This window comes from Castor canadensis, chromosome X (genome assembly GCF_047511655.1).
Source record: "Castor canadensis chromosome X, mCasCan1.hap1v2, whole genome shotgun sequence".
Taxonomy (NCBI): Eukaryota; Metazoa; Chordata; class Mammalia; order Rodentia; family Castoridae; genus Castor; species Castor canadensis.
Window position 1 is genome coordinate 141,927,924 of NC_133405.1, and position 24,262 is coordinate 141,952,185.

Here is a 24,262-nt window from a genome sequence, read left to right on the forward strand (position 1 = left end):
CTTTAATTGTGTTTCAGATAGGCTCTTACCTCTGTGCCTCGGGCTGGCCTTGGGCCATTATCCTACCTATGCCTCCTGCAGAGCAAGGATTGCAGGCATGTAATTCCTCAACCACATTATTGGTTGAGATGGGGATCTCACTAACTTTTTCCTGGAGCTGGCCTCCAACATAGATCCTCTTTATCTCCACTTCATAAGTAGCTGGGACTACAGACATGTGCCACCATATCCAATCTCAGAATCTCAAAGTTCAGATGAACTTCTTTCATTTTGTCATGAAAAATAATTTGCATTTATCTTTTAATAATCAAAGTTGGTTTGCTATATTCCTATGGTGTATAACTAAATTTTTGAAGTAAAAACATGATAATGATTTTTGGTTTTGCATATATGGTTCTATTACTGCATCTGAGTAAATGTTATATGGTATGTATACATGTTAAAATTCCCCAAGAAATTGAATTCAATTCGACTAGAGGATAAATTTTATTTAAAGTAGATTAAGGATAGCCATATTGTTCCTCCTATGAGTTTGAGCGCTATATTGACCAATAGCAGAGAGAGTGGACTCCTTTCATTCCTCATTTTAAAGTAAGTGTTTTCAGTAATTTCTCTAACAGTTCAATATTGGTTATAAATTTGTCAGCCTTTATTCACTGAAATATGTTCCATGTAGTCCTAGTTTCTTCAGTGTTATTTTTATAATAAATGTATTTTGATTTCCTCAAAGAATTTTGTACCTATTAAGGATAATAGTGTGATTTAAGTTCTTAATTCTACCTATGATCTTTATTATGTTTATTGGTTGCAAATATTGTACCATTTGTCAATGTGGAACCAATTTGATCATGTTATGTGATCTTTCTAATGTGCTGCTGAATTCAGTTTATAAGCTTATTCATATTACAGAAGTCTTTGTGTCAGTTCTTCAAAAACTACTATACAGTTTTCTCTTTTGTAAATAGTACTTTTCTGGTTTTAGTATCAGAGTAATACTGGCTCTATAGCATGAGCTTGGACTTTTTCCTTTCATTTCTATTTTATGGAATAACTTGGGGAGGATTTTATTAGTTTTTTTTTGAGTCCTGGTAGAATTCAGCAGCCACTACATCCAGCCTCTGGAATTTTATTTCTTGACAGACTGATTACTGTTGCTTGTTATTGATCTGCTTAGGTTTTATTTCTGTTCTCCCAGTTCAATCTTGGTAGGTTATATGAGTCTAGAATTCTGCCCATTATTTTTCTAGATTTTCAAAGTTAATGGAGTATGTTTTCAAACTATTCCACAGTATCTTCTATATTTTTATCCCTAGTTTCCACTGTTGTTACTCTAATTTTATTAATTTGGATATTCTCTTTACTTTAGTTGGTTTGGTTAAGGGTTTTTCAATCTTCTTATGTTTCAGAGAACCAAATATTTCATTGATCCTTTAAATTGTTCATTTAGTCTCAATTTCATTCATGTACTTCATGATTTTTATTATGTCTAATTTTTAGTGTTGAGTTTGGGTTATTCTCAGTTTCCTAAGAACCTTCCTTGATTTGCTTCTTTAGGCTATTTACTTAAAACATCTGCTGGTGGGTTTTTGATTTTTTACTTTTTATTAGTATATAATAGTGACAGATAATAGTGTATACATATATATTGTTTCCTATTTTGGTTCCCCCCCACCCCCCTCCATTATTCTCCCTCTTCAACCTCCCCCCTCCCTTTTTAAAAAATGGCTTCCACAGGTTTCAACATTCCATTTTGACTCATGCATAGAAAGTTCCTCAACCATATACACCCTCCTTTATCCTCTTCATTTACCATTCACCTCCTATTAGTGGCCTCCCTTTAACATGACCATTTTGACATTCCTGTGTTTCATTGTTTTAGTGTGTGTTCATGGAGGCACACAGCTATATATCCCCTTCTTAGGATATATATACAACTGCTTTTGTTGTATCTCAAAGGTCCTGATAAGTTATATTTTTATTTTACTGTGATTGTTGCCTTCTTTGAAATTTACCACTGGTATCTTCAACTGTGAACTGTTCACTCAAAAGGATATTGTTTGATCTCCATAGTTGTGTAGTATATGTATAGTTTCTTTTGCTATTGAATTCAGTTAAATTCTATTGTGGTTTAACGTGATACAGAAAATTATATCCTTTTTGTGTTTTGTCACAATTCATGGCCTCAAATGTGTCCTGTCTTATAGAAAGGTCCACAGACCACTGAGAACAGTGTTTTACTCAGCATTTTCTGGTTGGAATATTTTGCAGGCATCCATTGTGTCCATTTGATCTATGGTGCAGTTAAACTCTGAAGTTATCCTTTTGTTGTTGAGTTTGGATGATGAGATTAGAGTATTGAAACCAAAAAGAGAAAAGACCTACCATAATTGTATCTGAACCAATCTGCCTCATTATGCACAAGAGTACTTCTTTTATAAATTGCATCAACTTTCAGTGCCTATACAATTAGAATTGTTGTATCTTCTATTGTTGTGGATGGAGTTTTCATATTATTAATATGTAGTGACCATTTATATCCTTTCTTCACTAATTCTGGTTTGACAGGTATAAGTATAGAGTCCCCTGAATCCTTCAGATCCATCTGCTTGGTATATCATTTTATATCCATTTATTTTCAGACTTTGTATGTCTTTGAAAGTGAGTTTTAGTTGGTTTCTCTTTTGCAAATAGCAAACAGTTGGATCTTGTTTGTAACTCCCTTTACCAGTTTGCATCTTTTCTTTAAGCTGAAAATCAAAATGCAATGTAATATTCACTACTCATTTTAAGGTAGATATCAGAATAATTGAGTAGGAATATAGTTTAAAATAATGGCATAAGAAATTCTGAGCTTAGAAAAGGCCTATGTACAGGCAATAAAAGGGGTTGCCAAATTATTAAAAAAGCTCATTGTTCTTTGTATAAATTATATTACTTAAGCAAAGTAAGTATAAAATACTCAAGACTAAACTGGGACAATTTCTAATGTAAAATAAGTAGATGTAGAAGGTAAAGAGAATAGGATGATCCAAAAACTTGATCATTGCTTCCTGCACATTTTAATTGGAGAATTAAGACCATTTTTATTTGCAGTTATTATTGAAAAGTGTGTATTCATTTCTCCTTTATTTGTTTTATAGAGTTTCTGGGAGATCATGGTGTTCCTTTTCCTGATTTCTCAGTTCTCTACTGTACTGTTATTTATTCATGTCTGAACTGTTCTCATTAGGTACAAATTTGTTCCTTTTATGTCTGTTTTTAATTGTCTTCTACAGTGCTGGCTTATCACTCAAAAATGGCTTTAGTTTATCCTTAAAGAAGGTCTTTCTGTTTCTCCTTTAGATTTATGGATGACTTTGTTGGATACAGTAGTCTTAGTTGGCAGTGATTTTCTTTCAAGGCTTGAAATACATTGTTCTGTGCTCTTCTGGAACAAGGATTTTCCTGGGAAGTCTGCTGTTAATGTCAAATGTTTGCCTTGGTAAGTAACTTGAACCTTTCTTTTTCAGTTTTCAATATTCTTTCCTTCCTCTGTATTGTTGGCATTTTAGCTGTATTATGATACAGAAAGGTTCATTTCTGTTCATGTTTATTTTGGTTTCCAAGTGCCTCCTGTGCCTGGATGTCCATTTTCTTTCCTAAATTTGGGAGATACCGACTATTGGATTTGTTTCTTAATCATGTCCCAGAAGCCCTGAATATTGTTCTCATAAGTTTTGTCTTTATTTCTGTAGTATTCTTCAAACTTCTCTTCAATTCAAGATATTCTTTCTGCTGGCCTGGACCTGACATTTTGTGCTTTTTTCATTTGGGTTTCTTTTTCATATTTCCAGCTTTTCACTTAGCAGATTTCTATGTTTTCATTTACAGTCATCAGAGTCTCTCTTGGAATTTGCAGTCATTCGAATCTTTCAGAATCTCCCTTTGTTGACTTTCTTTCTGAAGTGAACTGAATATCTCATCCAAGTCTTGAATTCACTATTTTATTCTCCTTTGAATACTTTTTGAAGCCATGAATCATTTTTAAGGCAAGACTTTTGAACTTTCTGCCATTTCAAGCATTTCAATTTATTTGGTTCAGTAACTGAAGAATTTTGAACTTTTAGAAGAGCTTTACAACTTCATATTTCATATTTCTCATGTTTTTATTTTGTGATTTATGCACGTATGGGGTGGATATTGATTTCGGTATTACAAAGATAGATTCTTAGTGAGCAAACTTCTTTTGAGGATTCAGTCTTCAGTACTGCTTATAGGGGAGAAAATATGTACCCATAAATTAACACAACCAAAACAATATAATGAGATTCAACAAAAGACAACTACTATATCACAAATAATCATAAAGACAAAAGTGGCAAAAATAACAGAGAACTAACCATGAAGATAAAATTAATAAAAGTAAAAATAATATTAGTAAAATAATGGAATAAGAGAGGGTAATGAAAGTGAAAAGAGAGAGAAGTTACAAGTGTAAATAAAGAAAGATTATGACAGAGAAAATAGAGGAAGGATTAAAATATCTGACTACAAAAGAAGAAAAATAATCAATAAATTAGATAAAAGTCAGCAGGAACAGAGGATAGATTGAAACTTTATTTTCATTTTAAATTACTCATTCATTTTTACTGTCATTTAAATTTCAAACATGCCTACAGGAATAGAGAATATAGTAGAACAATATGATGAACCACCCATGCACCCATGTTCTCATTACAACTTTCACAGCATAACCAATAGTATTTAATTTATATCCAGACTCAATAACCACCACTCATTGGATCACTCTCAAGCAAAGACAGATAAGTATAAACATTTCAGAACATCCCTCTTAAAAACTAAGGACTCTCCTTTGTTTTGGTTTGGTTTTTACTATTTTTTATGATCATAACTAATAGGATAAAGGGTTTCATTGTGATAATGTCACAGATGCATACAGTATACTTTTACACATTCACCCCTTCTGTTATATCCCCTTAGCTCTCCTCCATCTTCCCCTCTTCTTTTCGAACAGTGTTTGGTGGGTTTCATTATACTATTTCCCATCCTCTCTCCCACTGAAGATAGTTTCCCTTTTACATTCAAGTCCCATTATTACAATCATCATCATTTTAGGTCTAGAATCCACATTTGAGAGAAATGTGTTACTTGACTTTGAGCTTGGCTTGTCTTACTCCACATGGTTATCTCCAGTTCAACCTCTTTGCCTGAAAATGACATAATTTCATTCTTCTTTACAGCATAATAATAGTCGATGATGGACATATGCCACATTTTCTTTACCCATTCATTGGTGTTGATCACCTAGGCAGACCAACAGATTGGTATTATAAATAGTACTACTGTAAACATGGCTATGCCAGTGTCTCTGTTGTGTATTGTTTTATACACCTCTAAATATATGCCCAAGACTGGTATGGTGGGGTCATAAGACAGTTCTGTCTTTGGTTTCTTGTGAAACGTTCATACTGATAGGGGTTGCACTAATTTACATTCCTACCAACAGTGTATGAGAATTCCTTTTCCCCTTGCATCCTTGTCAGAATATGTTATTGTTTGTTTTCTTGATGGTTGTTAAACGGAGGTGAAATTTTGGTGTAGTTTTTTTTTTTTTCTTTCTCAGTACTGGAGATTGAACTCAGGGCCTACACCTTGAGCCGTTATACCAGCACTTTTTTGTGAAGTGTTCTTTTGAGAAAGGGACTCATGGAACTGTTTGTTCTGGGCCTGATTGAACCGCAATCCCCCTGATCTCTGCCTGCTGAGAAGCTAGGGTTACAGGCGCAAGCCACCTGCACCTGGTTTTGGGATAGTTTTGATTTGCATTTCTTTTATAGCTTAGTATGTTGAACATTTCCATTTGTGTTTGTTAGCTATTTGTATTTCTTCTTCTGAGAAGTGACCTTTCAATTCATTTGTCCATTTATTAATTGGATTAGTTGTTCTTTTGCACTTCAATTTTTTTCAGCTCTTTATATAATCTGGATATTAATCCTGTATATGCTGATAAACTGGCAAAGCTTTTCTCTAGTGCTGTGGGATATCTCTTGATTCTGATAATTGTTTTCTTTAATGTGCAGGATCTTTTTAATTTGATGCAATTCCATTTGTCAATTCTTGTTCTTATTTCTTGAGCAATTGGAGTCCTTTTCAGAAAAATAATTGCTTATGTCTACATCTTCCAGTATTTCCCTGTTTTCCTGTAGTAGTTTCAGAGCTTACATTAAGATCTTTGATACATTTTGAATTTTTTATAGGTTGAGATCACATGGTCTAGTTTCATTCTCCTACATGTAGACTAGACAAGCAGTTTTCCCATTGAAGAGGCTGACTTTTCCCCACTTTTTGGCTCCTTTGTTAAAAATCAGATGACTGCTGCTATGTAGACTCTTTTCTGGGTCTTTTCTTCTAGTCCATTGGCCTTCATGACTATATTTGTGCCAGTACCATGCTGGTTTTAGTACTATGGGTCTGTAGTATAATTTCAAGTACAGAATTTTGATACCTTCAGCATTAATCTTTTTTGCTCAGATATGTGTCTCCATTCATTTGGAAGACCTCAGGGCTTCCAAATTTTAGGATTTATTTTTCTATTACTGTGAAAAATGACCTTGGAATTTTGATGGGAATTGCATTGAGTTTGTAGATTGCTTTTGGTAGTATAGCCTTTGGCACAACATTCAGTTCAGCCAATGTGTGAACACAGGACTTTTATTTTCCCATCTTCTGGTGTCTTCTTCGATACCTTCCTTGAGTGTTTTGTAACTTTCATCGTAGAGGTCTTTCATCTGTTTAGTAAGTTTATTCCTAGGTATTTTTATTTTGAGGCTATTGTTTTCATATCTCTTTCTTGGCCTCTTGATTGTTAGTATATAGAAAATGAACTGATTTTTGTATGTAGTTTTATACCCTGCTACATTGCCAAAAGTGTTTATCAAATCTAAAAGTTTCCTGGTGAGATCTTTAGGGTCTTTTGAGTATAGGATCATAACCTCTGCAAATTGTGATACTTTGGCTTTTTCCTTCCTTATCTGAGTCCCTTTTATTCTTTTCTTTTGGTCTATTGCTCTGCCTAGGAATTAGAATACCTTATTGAGTAAGAGTGGAGAGCGTGGAAACCCTTGTCTAGTTCCTGACTTAAGAAGAAATGGTTTCAATTTTTCCCCATTTACCGTGATACTGCATATAGGTTTGTCATATGTATCATTTATTCCTAGTTCCATCAGAGTTTTTAATCAAGAAAGGATGCTGGATTTTGTCAGAAGCTTTTGCTGCATTTATTGAGATGATCATGTGATTTTTGTCCTTGATTCCATTTGCATTCTGGATTGCATTTATTGATCTGGGTATGTTGAACCATCCTTGCATGCCAGGAATGAAACCAATTTGATCACATTGTATGATCTTTTTAATGTGTTGCTGAATTTGCTTTACAAGTATATTGCTAGGAATTTTTGATTCTATGTTCATCAAAAAATTTATTCTATAATTTTTTCTTCTGTGTGTCCTTGTCTGCTTTTAGAATGAGTGTAACAGTTGGCGAAGGATGAGTTTGGTTATGCTCCTTCCCTTTCCACTTTATGCAACAGATTGGAGAGTACTGGTGTTAGTTCTTCTTTAAAGGTCTAGTAGAGTTCAGCCATCCAGTCTTCTTCATTGGATGAATCTTTATGATTGCTTTAGCCTCATACATGTTATATATCTGCATAAATGATTGATATCCTTTTGTTTAAATCTTGGTAGGTCACCAACATAATAGTAAAAACACTGAAAAAGTTAAAAATGAAGGAAAGATAAAAGAAGAAGACAAAGAATTAGAAAAGCTTCTTTTAGGTCCTCTAATACTAGAATCCTCCAGGTCTGGGGGGATAGCTTGTTATGTACCAGGAGTAGTTTAGTTTTTCTCTGTTCCCACAGTATTTCTTGTTACTGTATGTGGGCTTAGTGGTTTGGTCAAGGGGGTATTATTACTTACCTGAGCAGCATTAATTTAAGAAGCTTCACTTCTTTGAGTACCAGGAGCTTTGCTGGCCCTGGTGAGCTTCATGGCCTGTGGGCGGAGCAGCTTCCTGAGCGTTCCACAGGAGCCCATTTTATACACCCAGGGATAACAAAAATCCAAGCCCAGGGGTGTGCCATAATGCCTCGGAGTTGCTGAAATAAATAAGGCACTGAGCTCCATGCTGTGGGGTGCTGGGACACTCAACAAACTGTCTGCTGGTCTCAGTGTTTTCAGATCATTCTAAACAATGAACAATGCTGAGGGTGGGAGAAAGCTTCAGAAAATCAAGTGGTGCACCAAACTTGGTATCAGAACTCTCAGCAGCAAACTACTTGTGGAGAGGAGCAGCTCTGGAGACCAAAGATCCTGAAAACCAGAAGCTCAGAGCTCTCAAACTCTGCAGAGCATAGTGTCTGCTACAGAGATTTGTATTGCCATGCCTTTCATAATTAGAGTTTTCAGCTGCTTAAATGTCTCAATGGGTCTGCATTAGAATCCCCCCTCTATGAATGTACCTTACAATGAAGGGTCTGACAGGGTGTTACTAAGCTCTCTGACTTTTATTGTCTCTTGGTCCAGGTCCCCAGAACAACTCAGTCTCCAGCAACAGGTATTTTCTCCAGATGTTGTAGCACCCCAAGTCACAAAGAGTTGCAAAGCTATTAATTTATTATGAATTAATTATGAATTTATTCTCCAATGCAGTAACTCAGGAGGAGTTACTATCAGACCAAATCTACCCACTGTGTTTACAGGTTTTCGGGACCATAGGTCAGTCCTATGGCTAGGGCTGACAGTCTCTTTTTGCCAGGGATCTCTGTACTCTCCATGTTTACCTTGTGGTTGTGACTTCAGGTTACCCTACTCTCAGAGAGCTGACCTTGAAGTTGGATACTGTTTCCTAATTTTCTCTGAATCACCTCTCTTTTTCTTTGCTCTTTTTACTTTTCTTTCACCTCTTTCTTTATTCTTGATGCTCTTTCTTCCTTTTTCCTCTGGAATATAGTCTATCCTATGTTGCCCTGACTCTGTTCATTTATAGCATCACATGGAGGATTCTTCAAGTCTTCCATGTTACTTTCAAAATGTTATCACCTATTAAATGGAGTTTGCTATTCAGCTTAATGTTGATGTGTTTATCACCAGTACAATTGAGAAAGCTTCTTTTCAAAACGAAGTCTTATGCATATTTTACATTAAAATCTTAATCTTAAATTTGCTTTGAAGTGAGGATGAATAAAACAAGATTGTCCCTTATTGAGTTACATAGACATCACTCGTTTTTATCTGAAAAGACAACAACAATACATAGACTTTAGTAACTCACCAAATTTTAGTGTTTTTTATACATGCTTAGACAACAATCATAATAGAAACATTATTTTGGGGCCATCATGCTTTCAAAAGTTTATAAAATTTGATTCACTAAAATGTACCCCATGTTATAATAATAGTAACTCCTTTAACCAGTTATAAATCAAACTTCATTCAAAAGACCTTAAAAGAAACATATTTATATAAAATTCAACTTTGGTAAAATTTTAATTTCCTAAGCAATCACAAACCTAACCATAGAAGACAAAAAAAAAACCTATCTGTCTTGTTATGGAAAAATCTTTCATTTTTTTATAGGCACATTTAAAGGTGATTTTCCACATGTGTACATAATATACTTTACAGTCTCTTTTATGCTTTGGTATTCTCCCCTCCTTTTAAACAATTTTAATAAGTTTTTTCCTCTTTTTTGTACATGCATATAATGTATCCACTCCATCACTCTCTCCATTATTCTTTAATAAATCTTACTGAGGTCAATAAGATTAATAGGAAATTATAAATATGATATTTATAAGAAACATTATAAGAAGATCTTATTGTTCAAGACAGAAAGCCTTATAACTAGCATATTTGAGAATGGTCTACTTATTTATAAATACATCTTCTCTCATCAGATTTGTCTGTGATAGATGACTTGTAAAGATTTAGAGGCATTCTAAATCATTAGGATCATTAGTTACAACAAAAAAATTATAATTAAATGGTTAAAAATTATGCTACTCCTAAAGTTATAGACTACTTATATTCAATCAGTACTTTGAAAAAAATCTGTTATTTCCTTTGCCTATTTTAGGCTTGGTGCATGGAAAAGAAAGATCAAATAAAATTAGTGATGTTTGGAATTCTGATAATATGTCATAGATGTGACTTATTTGCAAACTTATTAGAATTCATGTTATATCTGCATTTAGAATGCACTTATGCATATTTTCAAATATTTGATGACCACCTAAATTGACTGTCAATACTAAATTGACTTGTCAATACTCACATAGGTACTTCAGACTAATTATAAATGCCATTTATAAGCCCACTGAATGTCTTCCTAAAAGTGGTTGCTACCTGAAATAGATGGTGACTGTTTCATAATAGAGAAAGAAGATACAGCTGAATATTATGGCATGCTAGAGGCCTTCTATCCTTCTGCATTGGATAGCCTGGAGGAAGAGCAAGGAACATAGATATAAGATTGGTAAACAGTCAAAGCTGGAATACAATAGTAAAATCAAAACGAACAGGTTTTACTTCCCTCGACATGAATGTTCACTATTTTTCCTGTCCGGGTAGGAAAAGAAACTCTGTGATGAGAATGTGTATGTGAGCTATGAATTTCTGTCTCTTACCTTCTCTCTCTCTTCTTTCCCTCCCTCCTCTCTCACTCCTTCCCTGTCTCCCCCTTTTATCTCCCCCACCTCTCATCTAAACTGAATATGCTTGAGTTGCTATGCATCCTTATTTGGTATATCTGTGTCCATTATACACCAGGTATAAGTTGGTTAAATTCATCTGCTAGGGTCCAAGGTAGTGACTAGGGTGCAGAACAAGACAGTGTGAGCTCTGTGACTACAAAATCTTGCTGGAACACTGGAGCCACACTTGGCAGAAATAAAGCACCAAAGAGAATCAAAACTTCAACACTCCAAACCCCTAGCCTGTAGAAAACTTCTCCACACCACATTACACTGAGAAAACAGATGGCTGCCGCACTGCCATACGCCACCTCCAAACCTGCCTGGGAGACATTCAGTAGACCAAACAGGTAAGCGCCAAGTATCACATGGTATTCCCCCAGCCACCCCTGGGATAAACTAGCATAGCCACTGGCTGTGCTGAACCCCATGCAAAAAAAAAAAAAAGTACAATAAACAAGGAACTGAAAACTAGCACACAGTGGAGGGGGCAGGGTTGCTGAAAGCACACCAGAGAAGGGGACAGGGGCAAGGAGGTGATAGCTGTGTGAAATAGTAGTGAACAAAGCATGGAAAGGCAGAAGGACAGAGACCGGGTGGGTGATAAGCCACTGCCTGAAGTAGGGCAGGTAGTGGACCACAAAGGTCATCTCCTGAGCCAGTGAGCAACACCCAAAGTCAAACAGCTCCACAAAATTAAAAACAAACAGCAAACCATCACAACACGCAGACAGCAGGGAGCCAGCTGACGGATCACTGACCTTGCCACAGAGAAAGAGGGCAAGGCAAAGAAACAAGCCCCCTATAAACCAACAAGCAAAAATCCAATTCCAAAGCAGGACAGCTGGTGGGCTATAGAGCTGATCTCCTGAACCTGAGGACAACACACAAACTTAAACTGCCACACCCCACTGAGGGAGGAGCTGACCAAGCAGCTGCTGCTCAAAGACAGAAGGAAAAACACACTACTCATAAGCCAAAGACCTGGAAAGATTACCATGAGCTTTTGCTTACATACCAACACCAGGACTGGATGCTGGAGGAGTAACACCAGAACTCAAACTAAGACTGACATTCTATTGTTCTTGAACCTGGAGTTTATTTTGTTTGTTTGTTTCCTTCTTGTCTGTTTGTTCATCTCTCCCCATTGATTTCTTTGATGTTATTAGTTTTATTATTGTGGGTTTTCTAGTTTAACTTTTACTCCTATTATCTTTTTTTTCTTTTCTCTTTCTATACTATCAACTTAACCATCATCATCCTCTCATCCCTACGCTCACCCTCTTTACTTTCCATCCTTCTCTTGTGCTAAAACCCATTGCTCCCCACTCACCCACTCTCTTCCCCTAGCCCTCACCTTCCCCTTACTTTCTCCCCTAACATATCACCTGACTACCCCTCCCTCCTTCACCCACTGAACAACCTACTATACCAACTATACACAACTCAAACCCCTGCAATCCCTATCACAAATACCTTCTTCTACAACAACAGAAATATACCCAAACACACACAAGGACCACAAAAACAGCAGCCTCCACACTGCTTTCCCCACACATCCACGTCACTTCCCATCTCCACCTTTAGTGCCACCCAATCCAACCCCCAAATTTCTATAGTTAGCATTACAAACATTAACCCTGCCAAATCCCACTGCTTATAGATATTACCGCCAGGGGATCTTCTGTATGAGGGTGTTAAACCTGTGAACTAGTTAATACTAAATTACACCCAGAGCAGGGTCAGAAATAGCGTACCAACTTAGCTAAAAACCCAAGACAGAAACAAAACAAAAATTAAATCAAGGGAAAGAAAACAGATGACCGAAACCAAAAACTTGCCTATCAAGAACATAGTTGCACAGTACCAAGTGGAGCAATGGGAAGAAGAAAAAGGAATGGAAACCATTCTCCCCCCAAAAAATAATTTAATACAGGATTCAGAGGGAAATGAAGAAAATGGATACCCAGTTCTGAAATCCAACAAAACAAAGACAAATGACACCAAGGAACCCAACTATGTCCACAAGAACAACCTCAAAGCAGAAATCCTGCAAGTAATCACTGAGAATTTCATGGAGATGTTACTAGACATGGTCAACCAAAACATAAAAGATGCACTCAAGAAATTCCAAGACACCAAAAATAAAGACACAGAAACAAATAAATGAACTCATAGGAGCCCTAAATAAATACCAAAGTAAAATAGAGAACACTATAAATAGAGAGATAAATGCATTAAAGATGAAAATAGACAATATTAAAGAGGAAGTGACCCATGATATGGAAGAACTTCAGAAAAAAAGAATGAAACAGAAGTACAAAACAGAGTGGAAGGCCAAGCCAGCACACTAGAACAAGCAGAAGACAAAATCTCAGAACTTGAAGATAAATGGAAATTAGAGGAAAAACTGAAGAGCTATTAGTCAAACAACTCAAGACCTGTGAAAGGAATATGCAAGAACTCTCCAACTCCATCAAAACACCAAACCTGAGAATCATAGACATTGAGAAGGAGAAGAGGTGCAAGCAAAAGGAATTCATAATATATTCAACAAAATAATAGAAAATTTCTCAAACCCGGAGAAAGCTATGCTCATTGTGGTACAGAAAGCCTCCAGGAAACCAGACAGACTTGACCAAATAGAACCTCCCTATGACATACTATCATTAAAATAACAAGCACAGAGAATAGAGGAAGAATATTGAAGGCTGTAAGAGAGAAAAAACAAATAACATACAAAGGTAAACCCACCAGAATCACAACAGATTTCTCATTGGAAATCTTTAAAGGAAGAAGGGCATGGAGTGAGGTATTCTGGGCACTGGATGAAAAAAACTTCAATTCTAGGGTACTCTACCCAGAAAAATATAACTCAAAATAGATGGAGCAATAAAAGCCTTCCATGATAAGCAGCAACTAAAACAAGATATGACCACAGAGCCACCACTGCAAAAGATTCTCCAAGGAATTCTGTACACAGAAAATGAAAGCAAACAAAACCATGAGAAGACAGGCAATACCAAACCACAGGAGAAGAAAAGGCAAGGAATCAAAGTAACGTTGATTCAGCTGCACACAATCAAACCCTTAAACAACAAGACAACTAAATGACAGGAATCACCACATACCTATCAATATTAACACAGAATGTTAACAGACTTAACTCCCCCATCAAAAGACATCTTTTGGCAAACTGGATTAAGAAGGAAGATCCAACAATCTGTTGTTTACAGGAGAGCCATCTCACTGATAGGAACAAGCACTGGCTTAGGGTAAAATGTTGGAAGAAGATTTACCAAGCCAATGCACACCCCCTCCAAAACAGACAAGAGTTGCTACTCTTGTCTTATCTCAGACAAAGTAGACTTCAAACTTACATTGACCAAGTGAGATAAAGAAGGACACTCCATACTAACAAAAGAGAAATACATCAAAAGGAAAGAACAATTATCAACCTGTCAGTGCACCCAATTTCACCAAACGTATTCTGAAGGACCTAAAAACACCTATAGATTCCAACACAGTGGTAGTGGGAGACTTCAATACTTCCCTATCACCCAGAGATATGTCATCCAAACAAAAAATCAATAAAGAATTTCTAGAACTAAATCACTCCATAGATCAAATTGACCTAGCTGGTGTCTACAGAATATTTCATCCAACTTCTGCACAATATACATTCTTCTCAGCAGCCCATGGAACCTTCTCCAAAATTGATCATGTTGTAGGGCACAAACCAAGCCTCAGCAAATATAAGAAAATAGAAAATATACCATGCATTCTATCTGATCACAATGCAGTAAAACTAGAACTCAACAACAGAAACAACAGCAGAAAATATGCAAACAATTGGAAGCTGAACACCACATTGCTCAATGATCAGTGGGTCCGTGATGAAATAAAAGAGGAAATGAAAAGCTTCCTGGAAGCTAATGAAAATAAAAACATGACCTGTCAGAACCTATGGGATACAGCAAAGGCCGTCCTAAGAGGAAAGTTTATACCCATGAGTGCATGTATTAACAGGACAGAAAGATCTCAAATCAAGGACCTAGTGCTACATCTCAAACTCCTAGAAAAACAAGAACAAACAAATCCAAAAACAAGCAGAAAGAGAGAAATAATAAACATAATAGCTGAAGTTAATGAAATAAAAACAAACAAAAAACATACAAAGAATCAATGAAACAAAAAGCTGTTCCTTTGAAAAAATGAATAAGATGACAGTCCCGTGGCAAAACTGACTGAAATGAGGAGACAAAAAACCCAAATCGGTAGAATCAGAAATGCAAAAGGGCAGAAACAACAAACACCATGGAAACCCAAGGAATCATGAGGACAATAATTTGAGAACCTATATTCCAATAAATTTGAAAATCTTGAAGAAATGGACAAATTTCCAGATACTTATGACCATCCAAAATTGAACCGAGGATATTAGCGACTGAAATAGATCTATAAAATGAAATGAACTTGAAGCAGCAATCAAGAATCTCTCAAAAAAGAAAAGTCCAGGACCTGATGGATTCTCTGCTGAATTCTATCAGACCTTTAAAAAGGACTGATACCAACCCTCCTTAAAGTGTACCATGAAATAGAAAGGGAAGGAACACTGACTAAGTCATTCTCTGAAGCCAGTATTACAATTATTCCAAAGCCAGGCAAAGATACCTCCAAAAAGGAGAACTACAGGCCAATCTCCTTCATGAACATCAATGTAAAAATCCTCAAAACTGTAATGGCAAACCGAATTTGACAGCACATCAAAAAGATCATTCACCATAACCAAGTTGGCTTCATCCCAGGAATGCAGAGGTGGTTCAACATATGAAAATCAATAAACGTAATAAACCACATTAACAGAAGCAAAGACAAAAACCACTTCATCATCTCAATAAATGCAGAAAAAGCCTTTGATAAGATCCAACACCACTTCATGATAAAAGCTCTAAGAAAATTAGGAATAGAAAGAATGTACTTCAACATTGTAAAGGCTGTATATGACAAACCTACAGCTAGCATTATACTTAATGGTGAAAACTGAAACCATTTCCCCTAAAATCAGGAATGAGACAAGGGTGCCCACTATCCCCAATCCTATTCAACATAGTACTGGAATTCCTAGCCAGAGAAATTAGGCAAGAAGAAAGAATAATAGGAATACAAATAGGTAAAGAAACTGTCAGAATATCCCTATTTGCAGATGAAAAGATCCTGTATCTTAAAGACCCAAAAAATTCCTCGACACCATAAACAGCCTCGGCAAGGTGGCAGGATACAAAATCAACTTGCAAAAATCATTTGCTTTTCTATACACCAACAATGAACAAATTGAGAAAAAACATATGGAAACAATTCCATTTACAACAGCTTCAAAAAAAAAATCAAATACCTAGGAGTAAACTTAACAAAGGATGTGAACAACCTCTACAAGGAAAAGTAAAAACCCCTAAAGAAAGAGATCGAGGAAGACTTCAGAAGATGGAGAGATCTCCCATGCTCATGGATCGGTAGAATGAGCATAGTAAAAATGTCAATACTCCCAACAGCAATCTATATGTCCAATGCAATTCCCATCAAAATCCCAATGACATTCATCACAGAGATTGAAAAATCTACTCTAAAGTTCATTTGGAAACACAAGAGACCATGAATAGCCGAGGCAATACTCAGCAAAAAGAGCATCATTGGAGGTATCACAATACCCGACTTCAAACCATATAACAGAGACACGACAATAAAAACAGCATGGTACTGGCACAAAAACAGACATGAAGACCAGTGGAGCAGAATAGAGGAGCCAGATATAAGTCCACACAGCTATGCCCACCTTATTTTTGACAAGGGTGCCAAAACCACACGATGGAGAAAAGACAGTGTCTTCAACAAATGTTGCTGGGAAAAGTGGTTATCTGCCTGCAGAAAACTGAAACTAGATCCATGTTTATCAAACCCTGTACTAGTATCAACTAAATATGGATTAAGGACCTAAATATGAGACCTGAAACTCTGAAGTTAGGACAGGAAGGAGCAGGAAACACTCTGGAACTAATAGGTATAGGCAAGGACTTCCTCAATACAACCCCAGCAACTCAGCAACTATCAGAAAGGATGGACTAATGGGACTCCATGAAATTTACAAGCTTCTGCACGACAAAAGAAATAGTCTCTAAACTGAAGAGACCACCCACAGAGTGGGAGAAATATTTGCCAGCTACACATCAGACAAAGGACTGATAACCAGAACATACAGGGAGCTCAAAAAACTAAACTCCCCCCAAATCAATGAACTAATAAAGAAATGGGCAACTGAATTAAACAGAACTTTCTCAAAGGAAGAAATTCAAATGGCCAAAAAACACATGAAAAAATGCTCACCATCTCTGGCCATAAAGGAAATGCAAATCAAAACCACACTAAGATTCCACCTCACCCCTGTTAGAATAGCCATCATCAGCAACACCACCAACAACAGGTGTTGGTGAGGATGCGGGGAAAGAGGAACCCTCTTACACTGCTGGTGGGAATGCAAGCTGGTGCAACCACTCTGGAAAACAATAAGAAGGCTTCTTAAAAATCTAAACATAGATCTGCCATATGATCCAGCAATCCCACTCCTGGGGATACACCCAAAGGAATGACACTCAGGTTCCTCCAGAGGCACCCAAAGGAATGACACTCAGGTTCCTCCAGAGGCACCTGCACACCCATGTTTATTGCAGAGCTATTTGCAATACCCAAGCTATGGAAACAGCCAAGATGCCCCACTAGTGACGAATGGATCAAGAAAATGTGGTATTTATGCACAATAGTGTACTACTCAGCCATGAAGAAGAATGAAATCTTATCATTCACAAGTAAATGGATGGAACTGGAGAACATCATTCTGAGTGAGGTTGGCCAGGCTCAGAAGACCAAAAATTGTATGCTCTCCCTCATATGTGGACTTTAGATCTAGGGCAAATGCAGCAGTGTTGTTGGACGTGGGTGACAGGCTAAGGGGAGAGCACATACAGGAGGAATAGGGAAAGATAGGAAACCCAAAACATGGAAGTGTTTGATGTTCCCACAGTAGAGCAGCTAATGCAGTAACCTTAAAACAACAGAGGTCAAAAAGAGAAGGTGACTGAGAAGTAGTGAAGAGGTCTGTAGAGCTGAATCAATTTGGGTTGTAACACACTTGTGCATGGAAGCAATCTCTCTGGATAGTTACCCTTATCTCAACTAGCAGGAACGCTATGTCTTTCTTAATATTTCTTATGTCTACTTGTCAACAAAATTGGAGAGAAGGGCAGAACAAGTTCTGCCTGGAAGCCAGAGCAGTGGGGGGGTGGGGAGGGAGCGTGGGGGAGAAACGGCCCTAAAAATATATGCCCATGTGAATAAATGAATAAAAATAAAATTCATCTCCTACATTATCCTTTCTTATCCCTTCTCACTTTGTCAGCAATCTCAACAATTGACTTGCAGTTTATTTGCATACGTGAATGTAAAGTAAGTCAATCACCGTCTCCTTTTACACTCCCTTCTTCTACTGCCACAGAGTTTGTATAATCCTGTGCTCTTGGTCATTGTCCTGGATCAGCACCCCTGGGTTCCAAAAGAGTTTACTGAACACCACCAGGTGAGCTGGGAGCAAGTGGGGTAGCAGTGAGGGTCAGCAGTGTCAATGAGTGTCCCTGGGGCAGCTGGAACTGCATAGTGCCTCTCTATCTATTTACAGGTTGCAACCATCAATGCAGATGTACTGAACATGCTTTCTGTCAAGTTGCTTGGTGATTGCATCCAGATCCAGTGTGATGGTGTACTAACACTAGAAGTGTGTCTCTTCCACTGTCCAAAGGTCCAGAATATTTTCTACAACATATGGGATTTTGGCTTCAGCAGCTCTGTTGAAGACAAGAAAGAGGGCTGCTTTCTGCTGCTATTTAATTTTGTCCTTGGTAATTTCCTTGTCTGCTGCATCCAGGAAAGCCCTGGGCCTGGTATTGATCCGTCTTGGGGCAACCATCACCATCTTGCACTGTTTGGTGGGCAGCTAGGAAAGGACACCATATTTGAGGTGTAGCAGCATGATGGCTTCCACCAGCAGGAGCTTCATCTCTCCCAGGTTGGAGGAGCCTAAGTAATCCCAGGGTAGCCTTTTGGTGTCACAGTAGCAAAATCCAAAGTCATGAAACTGAAGTAAGAATGTTGTCTTGACTGCAATGATGATCTATGTGTAAAACTCAGAGGCCAGAACAAGGCTGGTGTGCCAATATCATACTGTTGGCAAACTCTAGGATGGGCACAACTGATCAACAGTAAGGGATCTTGTTGGTTTTGAGGAAGTGAGGTTTGTCAATGCTGACAGCATTGAAAGAGGCATTTAGCTGTTTTTCCCACTTGCTAAGAAGGTCAAAATTGATTACACTGACTAAGTCAGCTCACAGGTGGCCCTTCCCAGTCACCACTATGGTGATATCCTCTGGGCTCAGAGATAGCAGGCACAGAAGGAAGGCCTCTTCCCAGGTGAAGCACATGGAGGACAGCACCACCACCAGGAGCAGATACTCCTTTGGATAAAAGGCCACTATACTCATGGCATGGGTCATCTTCCTCAGGCCCTTGCTATCAGTAGGTAACAGGCAGCTTCTTTTCACTAAGGCAAAATTAATTCCAGCTCACTGGAAGGGCTTTGGATTGAACACAAGCTTGGCATCTACTCCAGAAAGGTCAGCTTCAAGGACATCTTGAAGATCTTGTTGGAGAGACATCTTCCCCAACTGAGAAGCAAATGCCAGGGTAACAGTCTTGGGCAGAGGGTCCAGCTTAACTTGAAGAAGGTCATGCCCACTTGCAATTAGATTATTGAGAGAAGTTCCACATCACAGATCATGGAATTAATCTGTTCAATCGTCATATGTCTACCTTGAAGCCAGCCTGGGAGGAAAAACCTATGCATCTCCCCTTTGACAAAGGCTGGGGTTAGACCTGAGGGCAGGCTGATCTGGTCCCTCCCCCACTGCTGCCATTGATCCCTTACAAGGGCTGCAGGGTGACTGGGGAGGAGGTGCTTGACTGCTTTCATCAGGACATGGCAGTAGTCTGTCATGTGTAAGTCCCATGTCTTCATGGCAGGTTCATAATTTCTGCTGGTCAGAATCTTAAACACTGCAAGGAGCTCCTCAGCAGAGCCTATATTCACCCCAAAACAATCTACATTCTGTATGCATATTCCCTTTTGACAGTTTACTGTTTTTGTGGAGTGAGGCCAAAATTTCTTTTGGAGTCTTCCTTCTGTTCTGGGCATCACACCCCCTGAGTCATAATGAATGCCAGAAATGCTCACTCCCAGTTAGAGGGTTTGGCTGTCTTGGCCTCTATTTCAGAATCTCTGGGAGGCTGTCTAGAGGAATAAGCTGTTGTCTCCTGGGAACTCTCTGCTTTGGTCAAATATTCATGATTTGTGTTATTAACAGGTGTTGATTTGATCATATGTAAAGCCTGAGGATGACCTTGACATAGTGTACATCCTAATAGCTATTGGTTAGAGATATTTGGATGACTTTTTTGCCAAAGGTGGAGAATTCTAAAGAGTCATTTGTCTTGATCGGTTGTGTCTTGAGCAGGCTATGGACATCTTTTCTTGCCTCTTCTGTATTCCCTGTGCCTGCTCTAGCGTGCTGAGCTGAAAATGGTGGGAATGATGAGGTCCTTGGTCACCATGAAATGAATTATTGAGCTTCTGTTGTTTAAACATGAGTCCATGGCCCACTGGTTTAGAAGGCTCCCTCAGGAGATTTTGGGCATTGCTGCCCAAATATGAAGGCTTGGCAGCAATGAGGTGCTTGTGCTTGTGCTCTGAGGTTGTTCTGATAATAACTCAGAGCTATTATTTATGGGCCAGAGCCTGCTGTCTATTCTCTTCAGTAAGTAGCAAGAAATTATAACACAGAAATGCCTATGCAGAAATGTAAACCATTAATTGGAAAACTGACAAAAGTATGGCTTGACACTTGCTCAAACAGTGCCTCTTTTCAATCTGGAAAAGATTAGAGAGGAGGTGCCTCCAGAACTTTCCTCATCCAGTTTATACTTCCAGCTGGATGCTGGGGGACCTGGAATTCAAGTGCTGCCAGTTTACATGCCTTATTGCAGTAGCCTGGCTGAACTACACTTCCCAGCGAGCAAAGCAGCCATAGTTACTTTTTTTTTTTTTAAAGCTTGCTTTCTGATGGAATATTAGAACATTAACCCAGGTCCTTTCACATCACCCATAGATATAGCCCAAAGAGACAATACCACATATGCTTAGAATTTTTAAAAAATATCCTCCATCCTCATTCTCTTTTCATAAAGGAAACAGGCAGTCTGCTCCTCTTCAGGATCGGCCTTACTGGAATAACACACCTAATCCCTTGATTACATTAAGAAGCCTAATCCCCATCCTTTCTTATGAAATATATAAGGCAGGGGAGTGGGCTTTATCCCCCTTTAACAAGAAAGTAATTGCATTCAATTTTATATGTCAGGACACACACACACATCACATTTTTAAAGTTGTCTCCTAAAAGCTTACACATTTATCTAACTCTCTCCACTGTAGTCAAGAAAACCATTATGAGTTGGGACAAAGGCAAAACTTGTACTGTCAATAAAAGCTCATCTACCCTGTCTCTCTCTAACTGCTTTTGTTTCCTATCTACAAAAAGGGAAGAGAATCTTGTATATGTTTCTAGCAAGCTTCCTAAAGAGAATTCATCTTGTGTAATATGGGGATGTTCCCTTATTAGGATATTTAGTACAGTATTAGAACAGTGATGTCTTGGATATTCCAGTGCTATCTGTCCTAAATAGTTGGATGGGCCAGCATTGTCCACCCAAAGAGAAACTGCAACTAAAATTGAGAAATCAAGATTCTTAGCTACCATGTTCTTCATGTTTCTTTTCTTACAGGTAGAGATTGTAATGTGATTATTTAGGAAATACTGTAAACATTACAGGAAACACTGTCCTTGTGACACATTTTTTAAAAAACTGGAGATCTCTGTTTTCATTGGCATAAAAATGACAAGTACTAATTCTATCCTGGTGCCCCATAGGGAGAATTTTAGTTAACTAGCATACCTGTGGCCACTACATTTTCATATATTTTTGAGCTCATCGTAGGCATGCTTCACTTGACATTCCTGGCATTTCTAATTTAAAGTATCTCTGCGTGTGTGTGTGCACATGAAAATCTGCAAGACAGTTTACTGACTGAAGTTATAAAAATAGTATAGAGGAGCTATTGCTTCTGTCTTTCCTATTTTTTTCCACCTTTTCTTCTGCTGCCTTTCATAAGAAAACCAGTTATTTAACGTTCTTACTTCACCCAGGCCTAATTAAATATATAGGCCTTCTAGAGTTAATGCTTAAGCTAGAGATAAAGGGGAAAAAATCATTTTAAATATTATTGCTGGGAGTCTTTGTTGCCATTTCCCTCTTGGGGAACAGGAAATATTTCTCTCTTTTTCTACCCACTCCACCCTGCCTATACTTTATCCTGTCATACAAAAATAAATCCTTTCTAAAAGTTCAAGAGAAGATTTAAAAAGTCACTGCTTTGTAAAATTGCCTGCTTAGAGGCTTGCAAAAAATATCAAAGTTTAGCCATGTAGACAGGTGATATTTTTCAGTTTCATTCCATCAAAAATACAACTTGTATTCAACTTCTTTCATAATGTATTAGGCTCTGTTAACAAATGTATTCTTGAAAATTGTTGCAAAATTGAAAAAGAGTTTAAGATGTTTTTTTTTTCCTGTGTGTTTATTAAAACATTAGACTACAAAGACTTGGGTTTTTTTTTAATAGGGAAAAGAAATGCTTTCGTCTAAATTTAAAATTTCATAAAAGTTGTTTCAAAATTCAAAAAATAGAATCAGCAAGTAGCAGAAAGAAATTATGTAAGAGAACAAACAGTGGATTAGAAGTACCTACCATGTTTCAGTGTTTCTGCATACTTGAAATAAAACCGTAGGTTCACGAACACAAGAAAATGTGGGCAATTTAGAAAGGCAGAACTTGATAGTAAAAAACAGACATATAGACAGAAACCAGGGCAATCAAGAATCTTCATACTTTTGATCTACACAACAAAAGGTAAACATCACTCAAGTGGAAGCCAGAGCCACCCCAGAGCCTGAGTCTCCAACCGTACCCAGTTCTAGCTATGAAAGTGGGAAAATTCCACAGTGTGGGATCTAACATATTCAATCCCTGGACCCACTGTGTATTTGTGTAGTGAGAAGTAATTGTGCACTGATTGGCAATTTGCCAAGTGTGAACTAGTAAGCTAAAGGGAAGACATCAAACCTCACTGCAGAGGACAGGGAATAACCAGAGTCTGAGCCCCAACCCAGGGTAAAGTGCTAGCATGGGGCAGCCCCCATGGAGTGAGAGCTGGCTAGCTCTACAGATCCTGAATCCACCACACAGGGCAGAGCACATGGGAGAGTGAGAGCAACAGATGCCTGCAAAGATGACAAAGTTCACTACCGGTGAACAGGTGCTACCCAGTGCACCTTGTCACCAACACAGAACATGAAGTAGGCCCAAGGAGGACCATAGGATTGGGCATACTTAGTGAACCACACCTGACCAACCAGCTGTTCATGCAGGTCACCCCTCCCCTCTCCCCCTTCAGTTGCTAATACTGTGCCTAGAGGCAGGCACAATGCAGTAGAAGGACTGAATTGGGTCATAGCAGCCCAATGCTCAGGTCATGCCTCCTCTAGCAACTGCCCCCGACCCAGACCCAGACATAGCAGAACACTGATTACTGTACCCAGGTCAACACAGAGAAGAATCACAGACACCACAGGTGTGGAGGACAATCAGGAGTGAACACTTCAGAAGAACTTCAGACCAAAAACTGAGGGCCAGAGATTACAGAACACCTGCTGCACTGACATAAAACAACTAGTCTACAATACTCTCTACAAGAAAGAACTAGCCATTTTATTTTTAATTTTAACCTTTTTGACTTATTGTGCTTTCTTTTTATTTTAATTTTTTCCATCCTGTTACAGTCCTTGCTTCTGTTGTCTTTCTCTGAGATAATTGTAACGGTATCCTTGCATATTATTAGTTCATGTCACTCATCCCAAATGCTTCACCTCTTACTCCAAATCTTCCTTTTTCCTTTTACATTCCCTCAACCCACATTTATTTTACTATTTAATAATTAATTCCTCTAACATCAATATTTTTAAAATCCTAGCATACCTTATAAAAAGCTTAGTATCTTTAATATATATCTTTCTTGGAAAGATTTATATTTTAAATGCTGATTTTGTTATTGCGGTCCAATAACACCAGACTGCTAGGAGAAACTGCATAATGATCATGATACCAACCAGTCCTACCAGAAAATCAAGACAGTTTTTACTAAAATACTGCAGGTAATTAAGACCTCCAACCAATGACTTGATCTCAAATATGCAAATCCCAACACAGTAATGCAAGAAATTGGTAAGGAAGACAAAC

The 24,262-nt window shown here is 37.8% G+C and overlaps 1 protein-coding gene and 1 pseudogene across 2 annotated transcripts in view; both read right to left on the minus strand.

Annotated features, from left to right (window-relative positions):
- The window catches only part of LOC141410420 (ATP-dependent RNA helicase DDX3Y), a 1,065,346-nt gene that overhangs the window by 157,062 nt on the left and 884,022 nt on the right, over nucleotides 1-24,262 (minus strand). The gene's annotated exons all lie outside the window — the stretch shown is intronic.
- The window catches only part of LOC141419519 (SWI/SNF-related matrix-associated actin-dependent regulator of chromatin subfamily A-like protein 1), a 37,768-nt pseudogene continuing 31,820 nt past the window's right edge, over nucleotides 18,315-24,262 (minus strand).